The sequence below is a fragment of the Triticum dicoccoides genome, chromosome 2A, assembly GCF_002162155.2.
Source record: "Triticum dicoccoides isolate Atlit2015 ecotype Zavitan chromosome 2A, WEW_v2.0, whole genome shotgun sequence".
NCBI classification, from domain to species: domain Eukaryota; kingdom Viridiplantae; phylum Streptophyta; class Magnoliopsida; order Poales; family Poaceae; genus Triticum; species Triticum dicoccoides.
In genome coordinates this window covers 415,602,426-415,611,557 of record NC_041382.1, presented here as the reverse complement: position 1 = coordinate 415,611,557, position 9,132 = coordinate 415,602,426, and positions in this window count along the sequence as shown.

Below are 9,132 nucleotides of genomic sequence, written 5' to 3'. Positions count from 1 at the left end.
GTTCCCTGTCGGCGCCGGAAGCTGCGGGTGGTGGGGAGGGAGGGAGCGGGAGAAGGGGCAATGAAATGGGGAATGTTTCGGGGAGACGCAGCGCCAATTCTGGGTGACGTGAGGCATCTGCCAGGGGGGCAGCTTTTCGGAGTTTGGACTCAGTTGGTCTTGCAAAACTGGGCCTTTTAGGGCCCAGAGTGTACGGAAAATGCCAACGGAGGCCGAGCTCCAATGAGCTCGTTTTCAATTTTTATTTTTTTAGAGCGCGAAAAATTCCAAATTTTTTTTTATTTTATTTTTTGCGGGGGAATTCCAAATTTATTTTTTGAACACACATGCACATGTATACTATGTATATGCAAAATTTCACAGTATAATACGTTTACATGTGGCGTACAGGAAAAAGACAAATACACATTTTTTAATGGGCCTTCTATTTTTTTATTGGGCCAGAAATTTGTTATTTTTGTACAGCCTACAAATCACAACATTTTTCGACGAAATTTAACACGTTCTTGCGGAATACATATAAGTTTTCATGGTATTTTTTCAGATTTTTTTGGAACTTTTAAGTATGCTTTTTGATTTTTTTTTTCAAAATACCGAGCTCACTGGAGATCTGCCTCCAAAAATCCGCACTCCCAGAGTGTAACCAGATGTGCTCAAAAAAATAAATGCAAAGCTAATTTTCACCTCCTCCTTCCCTCGTTACAAGTGACACATCACATGTGCGCCATTTTTCATAATTAGAGAATTTTGATGAAATTTCTTCCCTCACAAAGGAAGATATGGTGGTTTCTTTAGAAGGTGTACAGCGCGCAAACATTGGCTGGGGGGACAATGAAAAGGGGATGGTAGGTTTAAATTCATTTTTTTCCCAAAAATTATTTAAAAAATCAAATTATAATGAAATATTACTGCAATAAAAATGGATGTGAACAATTGAGAAAAGTGTGCTTGTTTCAATGGCTGGGGGATGGGCGCTCACTTATTACCGGTTGGGCGAGGCCCATGTAGGTGAGTGCTCGCTGGCGCGGGAGGTACGCCAAGATAAACACGGGAAACACTCCCTTAGCGCTCGCCAAAGGCGATATAAAGCACTGCTCGTCAATCTCTCTACTTCATATTCGCATGTATTAAACAACACGCGTGGCTCATGAACTGCTCCATCCCATCCACAACCCATTTACCAATGTCACACACGCAACCTTTTGTTGCTTCACGCCCCCTCGGCTCCTCTAGCACAAATGCATGAGAAGTAAACGAAGCTTTGGTGAAAGAAAATGATAAAGCAACTAAGTATTTACGCTTGCCTTTAGTTTCCTTGCTATGCTTGAAGTCACTCCATTTACTTCATCCCATCATAGTGTAAAACGTTCGATTAAAGTTCAACATATTGATGTCAGCCTCAAACCTCCCACTTCTTGAGTACACTAGTTTTTTTCCGTATAATTTGGGATTTCGAATATGTGAGGTACCTTCTTTCAACAACAACATCATAAGGTGAATATGAATCTGCGAGAATAAAGCTCCTCGTTTCTTATGTTTTAGTATGTTGTTTGTTTAGCCTAAAACGATATGTTGTTTTCTTAGGATGTGTTACTATTCAAAATTTCAGATAAGTCATGGCATGGCAAGGATTTAGTGCTTCACACCTTCAGCTAGATTTGTTGTACAAGCATCCGACAAGATTTGGTAGGTAACCTACCCATATGTTAACTGAATATGGTTTTTGCTTACTCAATAGTGTCCTGAACATGGAAGCTTAAACACCCTTGAATAAAAGAAAAGAGGTCCGCGTTATAGTGAAGGAAATATGCCCTAGAGGCAATAATAAAGTTGTTATTTATATTTCTTTATATCATGATAAATGTTTATTATTCATGCTAGAATTGTATTAATCTGAAACTTAGTACATGTGTGAATACATAGACAAACAGAGTATCACTAGTTTGCCTCTACTTGACTAGCTCGTTGAATCAATGATGGTTATGTTTCCTAACCATAGACATGAGTTGTCATTTGATTAACGAGATCACATCATTAGAGAATGATGTGATTGACTTGACCCATCTGTTAGCTTAGCACGATGATCGTTTAGTTTGTTATTATTGCTTTCTCCATAACTTATACATATTCCTATGACTATGAGATCATACAACTCCTGAATACCGGAGGAACACTTTGTGTGCTATCAAAGTCACAACGTAACTGGGTGATTATAAAGGTGCTCTTCAGGTGTCTCCGACGATGTTTGTTGAGTTGGCATAGATCGAGATTAGGATTTGTTACTCCGATTGTCGGAGAGGTATCTCTAGGCCCTCTCGGTAATGCACATCACTATAAGCCTTGCAAGCAATGTGACTAATGAGTTAGTTGCGGGATGATGCATTACGAAACGAGTAAAGAGACTTGTCGGTAACGAGATTGAACTAGGTATTGAGATACCAACGATCAAATCTCGGGCAAGTAATATACCGATGACAAAGGGAACAATGTATGTTGTTATGCGGTTTGACCGATAAAGATCTTCGTAGAATATGTAGGAACCAATATGAGCATCCAGGTTCCGCTATTGGTTATTGACCGGAGATGACTCTCGGTCATGTCTACATAGTTCTCGAACCCGTAGGGTCCGCACGCTTAACGTTCTGTGACGATTTGTATTATGAGTTATGTGATTTGATGACCGAAGTTTGTTCGGAGTCCCGGATGAGATCGGGGACATGACGAGGAGTCTCGAAATGGTCGAGACGTAAAGATCGATATATTGGAAGGCTATATTTGGACATCGGAAAGGTTTCGAGTGATTCGGGTATTTTTCAGAGTAGCGGAGAGTTACGGGAATTCGTATTGGGCCTTAATGGGCCATGCGGAAAAGGAGAGAAAGGACTCAAGGGTGGTCGTGCCCCTTCCCCATGGACTGGTCCGAATTGGACTAGGGAAAGGGGGCGCCCCCTTCCTTCCTTCTCCTTCTCCCTTCCCTTTTTCCTATTCCATGTGGGAGGTGGAATCCTACTAGGACTAGGGAGCCCTAGTAGGACTCCACACTTTGGGCACGCCCTATGAGGGTCGGCCTCCTCCTCCCTCCATCCTTTATATACGTGGCCAGGGGGCACTCATAGACACACAATTTGATCATTGATCCCTTAGCCGTGTGCGGTGCTCCCCTCCACCATAATCCACCTCGGTCATATCGTAGCGGTGCTTAGGCGAAGCCCTGTTCCGGTAGCATCATCATCACCGTCATCACGCCGTCGTGATGACGAAGCTCTCCCGTGACACTCAGCTGGATCGAGAGTTCGTGGGACGTCACCGAGCTGAACGTGTGCAGATCACGGAGGTGCCATACTTTCGGTACTAGCATCGGTTGGATCGTGAAGACGTACGACTACATCAACCGTGTTGTCATAACGCTTCCGCTTACGGTCTACGAGGGTACGTAGACTACACTCTCCCCTCTCGTTGCTATGCATCACCATGATCTTGCATGTGCGTAGGAATTTTTTTGAAATTACTGCGTTCCCCAATAGTGGCATCCGAGCTAGGTCTATGCATAGATGTTATATGCACGAGTAGAACACAAAGGAGTTGTGGGCGTGGGTATATGTATATTGCTTGCCGTTACTAGTTGAATCTTGATTCGGCGGTATTGTTGGATGAAGCGGTCCAGACCGACATTACGCGTATGCTTACGCGAGACTGGTTCTACCGCCTTACTTCGCACACAGGTGGCTAGTGGGTGTCTGTTTCTCCAACTTTAGTTGAATCGGTTTCAATGAATAGGGTTCTTTTAGAAGATCAAAAAGCAATCACTATACCGCGTTGTGGTTTTTGATGCGTAGGTAAGAACGGTTCTTGCTCAGCCCGTAGCAGCCACGTAAAACTTGCAACAACAAAGTAGAGGACATCTAACTTGTTTTTGCATGGCATGTTGTGGTGTGATATGGTCAAGACGTGATGAGATATAAATTTTTGTATGAGATGATCATGTTTTGTTAAAGTTATCGGCAACTGGCGGGAGCCTTATGGCTGTCTCTTTATTGCATAAGATGCGAGCGCCATATAATTGCTTTACTTTATCGCTATGCGATAGCATTAGTTGAAAAAGCAATAGTTGGTGGGACGACCATGTGACGACACGTTGCTAGAGATCAAGATGATGGAGATCATGGTGTCGTGCCGCTGATGATAGAGATCATGACGGTGTTTTGGAGATGGAGATCAAAGGCACAAGATGATGATGGACATATCATGTCACATATTATGATTGCATGTGATATTTATCCTTTATGTATCTTATTTTGCTTAGTTCGGCAGTAGCATTATAAGATGATCTCTCACTAAATTTCAAGGTATAAGTGTTCTCCCGGAGTATGCACCGTTGCGATAGTTCTTCGTGCCGAGACACCACGTGATGATCGGGTGTGATAAGCTCTACGTTCACATACAATGGGTGCAAGCCAGTTTTGCACATGCGGAATACTCGGGTTAAACTTGACGAGCCTAGCATATGCAGATATGGCCTCGGAACACTGAGACCGAAAGGTCGAGTGTCGTGGTTTTGTCACGGCAGTTGTCCTTGTGAAAGGACTTAGTCATGGAGCCATCACTACGGGTTAGCTTAAAGGGGTTTAAAGCAGACAAAGGACGTGAGAGTTTATACTGGTTCGGCCCCTTACGATGAAGGTAAAAGCCTACTCCAGTTGTGATGGAATTGCTAGGGTTTCGATGACCAGGAAGCGAATCCGCTTTGCCTGGCTCTCGAGTTGTTGTGTGTTGTCCCTAAATCGCCGCCGGGTCGTCCCTTTATATACATAGGTCGACGCCCGCCGGTTTATAGAGTCCCGAGGCCGGATCATAAATGTCTCCGGCTCGGTCTCTACTCCTAACTTATCATACAAGCATACATCAATATCGTTTTATGTCTACAAGCCTTAACCCGCCTTTGGGCCTTGGGCCTTCATGAAGCGCCATCATTCATGTCTTCATGGGCTTCAAATAAGATAATCATCATGAGGATAACCCAGCCTCTCCTGGCCGGTTTATGTCCAGTAGTAATATCCCCAACATTAGGCCCCAGATTGATTTGAACTTGTTCATGTCAATCTTCAACACTTAGAAGAATTCCTCCCTTTGCACCTTCACATAGATCTTGTAAACCGCCGTGACGTCATCCTCCATATTTGTAGTAAACCGACATGACGTCATCTGTTCATTTAAAGCCGAAGATACCCTTTCATTTATGAGCATCCAACAATCGAAACGACGATCTCATTATATATCCATTTATTTGGGCTCCTCGATTCCCACGCATGTTGCTTATCTCTTTACCCTTGTAAATAGGGCCGAGGGCCCCTTTCCCTTTCTTTCCTTTTCCTCTCCATCTCTTCTTCCTCCTTGCGACGCCCTGCACCCGAGCACCGCCGCCGTCGTCGAGCTTCACCTCTGCCTCACCATTGGCCGTTGCATCGACCTAATCGCACCAGAGAGACGCGGCGCACCTCCACTGCCTCAACAGCCGTTGTAAGCCTTTCCCTTCTCTCCTCTGTAGACCCACTTAGGGTTCATACGGGTTCATGGCGCTCTCTTCGTGTTCTTCGTCAGTCCATAGATAGCAAACCTCAGGCTTGACGCGTTCAGTGGCTATGGTAATCCTTATTTCCGCCATCAAACCAAACCTTAAACACATAAGAACTTGATCTGGACCTTTTGTGAACTGCTTCAGGACCAAACTTTTTTTAGTCTAGATATTTTTTCTTTTCCTGACTTACGGCAGATCCAAAATTCCAATGCAATCTTGTGAAACATGTTTTTCCTCACTTAGTCATTTTTGCCTTAGATCTGCATCTTCCTTATCTACGTAGGCGGTCTATCCTTGTAGAAAGTAATCTGTCATATGCCATTAGTCCCCTTGTAAACCGCTCATCGCTTTACCATTTATAACGCTCTGTCGTAGGCGGTTTATAACTACCTCCGGTTTAACAATTCTACATGCTTGAATTCCTTTTTTCTCAACCTGTTATACTTTATGCGTTGTCATTTATGAATCATAACCGGCAGTAATCTTTTCCAGCTCTTCAATTGCACAATTGCAATGGCCTAACAATTCTATTCCTGTAACTGGGTTCCTTCCCGGGTTACTGAGGAGCAACTGAATGTATGTGTCAAAATTGGCACCTTACCGAAGAAGAATGAAATCCACTGGTGAGTTCCCAGTCCAGAAAATCCCCCTACCCCCAGAGATGGCGAAGTAGTAGTGTTTGCTGATCATATGGGCCGTGGTTTTAAACCGCCCGGATCCAAGTTTTTCCGGGATGTACTTGCCAACTTTCAGATCCACCCTCAAGACATTGGACCCAACTCTTTATCCAATATCTACAACTTTCAGGTGTGTTGTGAAGCCTGTCTACAAGAAGAGACGACTTTCGAGTTGTTCTGGGATTTCTTCCACTTAAACCGTCGCACTGAATTCGTAGACGGGCCCAATACTGAACTCAGTGGCGTCTCCATTCAGAAAAGGAAGGATGTTAGTTTTCCTCACGCTAAACTTCACAGTCACCCAAAGGATTGGAATTAGACTTGGTTCTATTGCAAGGACACTTCTCCTGAGGATGAGAACCCTTTGCCGGGTTACCATGCTCACCGGCTTGCCAACACTCATCCGCTTCCGCAACGACTTAAGTGCCAAGGAACGGGCCTCGTATGCACCATAACTCGCCAAGCTTAGAGCTTTCATGGCCAACGGTTTAACAGGTGTGGACTTTGTTCGTTGCTGGCTATCCTGGAGTATCTTGCCGTTAAGTCGCCGCTCCAGTTTAATGTGCGAGTATACCGGCGACGTAAAAGACTCCCAACGTCATATTGACATTCAGCTAACAGATGATGAAGTTACTGAGTCTGTCAAGAAAATGCTGAATGAACCGGAAGCTGTCTGTAGCAAGACCGGGTTAAGTCCCTTTTACACACAGAACAAACCGCCCGCTGTAAGAATTGTTTTTCTTCCGCTTTATACCTGATATTTTTTAACTGTGCAACTTTTAATACCCTCTGCCTATCTTTTAAACAGGGTGATGACCCGTTCTGGAAAAAGAAACCTCAGGAGAAAACGGTTAAGGCTCCTCGTCAAAAAACGAAGGCTATTAAGGAATCTTCTAAGAGGAAGGCAACTGAACCAATCGGTTTAGATCTTGATGACAACCCTGATGAACCGGACGCAGAGGTAGAACTCGATTCCCTTGGTTCACTTTTCATACACCTCATTGACAATGATATTTATCAGGATGACGCCGAGGGCAGCCAAGCTGACGACGCAGAGGTAATTATCCTTTCCTCCGGTTCAGACCCTCTGCTAACACAAAAAATCTGTCAAGCAATCCGGAAAGTAAGATTTTCTCACCCCCTAGCTTACTTGGACCCAAACTTTCTTTTGAAGAAGCAGCAACACGAAGCACGCCGCACAACCCGTCATATTGGCCAAGTAATCACTTCAACCGGTCTGCCAAATACTCCGGTTCGAAAGCGCCAATCTGAGGTCTAAAATACTTCCAATACTTCTTACCCCAAGGCGCATTGTTTCCAACAGCCTCTTAATCCATCCAATTCGAATCATCAGGGAACACCACCTTCATCATCCGGCGAGTCAACTGCCACACAGCTTCCACCCCTCAAGACCGTCCCTGGGTAAATGCCTTAAGCTGTCTCTTTTTGACGCTTTACACTTATATGCTTATACTGATATGTATATCTTTTTATTTCAGGGCCAAGGCCAGACCCAGTAAGAAGGGTCGTGTAGACAAACCGTCTGATGACCATGTGACAGTTGAACCGGCGACAATTTCAGAACCGAAGAGAGCAACTGCTGATGCCACACTTGATGACCTGCCACCGCCAGATCATGTTTCTACTGAACATGTAGAAGTTGATACCGCAGTGCAAGCTGATAAACCGGCAAGTCCAGTCCGTACTGATGATGGACCGTCTAGTCCGGTTAAGGCTACTGATATTCCACCAACTCCAGTAAAGGCTGCTGGCGACAAGGAAGATGAGGTTATCATTACTGGCGTTTGCCACACCTCCCCTGGACATCCTGTTGTATTAGCAAAACATAGCGCCAAAGAAGAACGTGCTGCCATGGAGAAAGGCAAATGGAGCACCGATTTATCAAGCTATGCCCACCTTAACGCCCAGGAGCTCCATTCTGGTTTTCTGAACCGTCTGTACACAAACCGTGACTACGAAGCCGGTTTAGTGAATTTGATGAAGGAACGTTATGAAGTAAGTACAAATCCTTTTCTCTCTTAAGTCCAATCGTAAGTACCAATTCCAGTAGCTCCCAAGGGCCGATTTATGATAGTAATCAAAAACCGAGACTTCATAATACCACGACTCTGCATACTTATCCTCCAAGGGTCGGTTGATCCTTTTTAAAATGAACCGATACTTTAGCATTGTAATCTTGTAACTTTCGCCTGTGTAGTCCCCAAGGGTCGGTTTATCTTTCCAAGGTGAACTGAGACTTTAAGCACTGTTACTTTGAGCAGATGTACATTAGCCCCCAAGTGCCAAGAATGATGCTTGTATTACACTTGGGACTTGAAATATTTTTCTAGAACGAAGCGAGTAAGCATTAGCCCCCAAGTGCAAAGTGCATAACTTGTTATACGCTTGGTACTTTCAAATATATACAACCCATTGATGATATGTCTTTCCTTTACAGGCTGAGCTGAGCAAAAAGGACGCCCAAACCGCTGATCTTCAAGAGAACATTAAATCTCAGCAAGCGGAGGCTTCTAAAGCCAAGGAAGAGCTGACCAATGCCTTAACAGCCATGGAGAAGCTGAAGGAAACCTTTAAGAAGGAACGTGCAGATTGGGAAATGGAAAAGGCTACTTTAGCAAAGAGGGCCAAAGACGCAGAAGCAGCCCTTAAACCGGTGGTCGAAGAATTGACCGGTTTAAAGTGGCAAATAAACGCTATGACCTCTGCTGTATTTGGTAAGTATCCTCAACTGATGTTTTCAAGTCCTATTACCGTATCAATTACCGGTTTACTGATGGTTACAATGTCACAGGGACCCGCATTACCCATCTGGGCTCTGACATGCGGATGAAGCTGAAGGCTGCCTATACTTTGATAGAG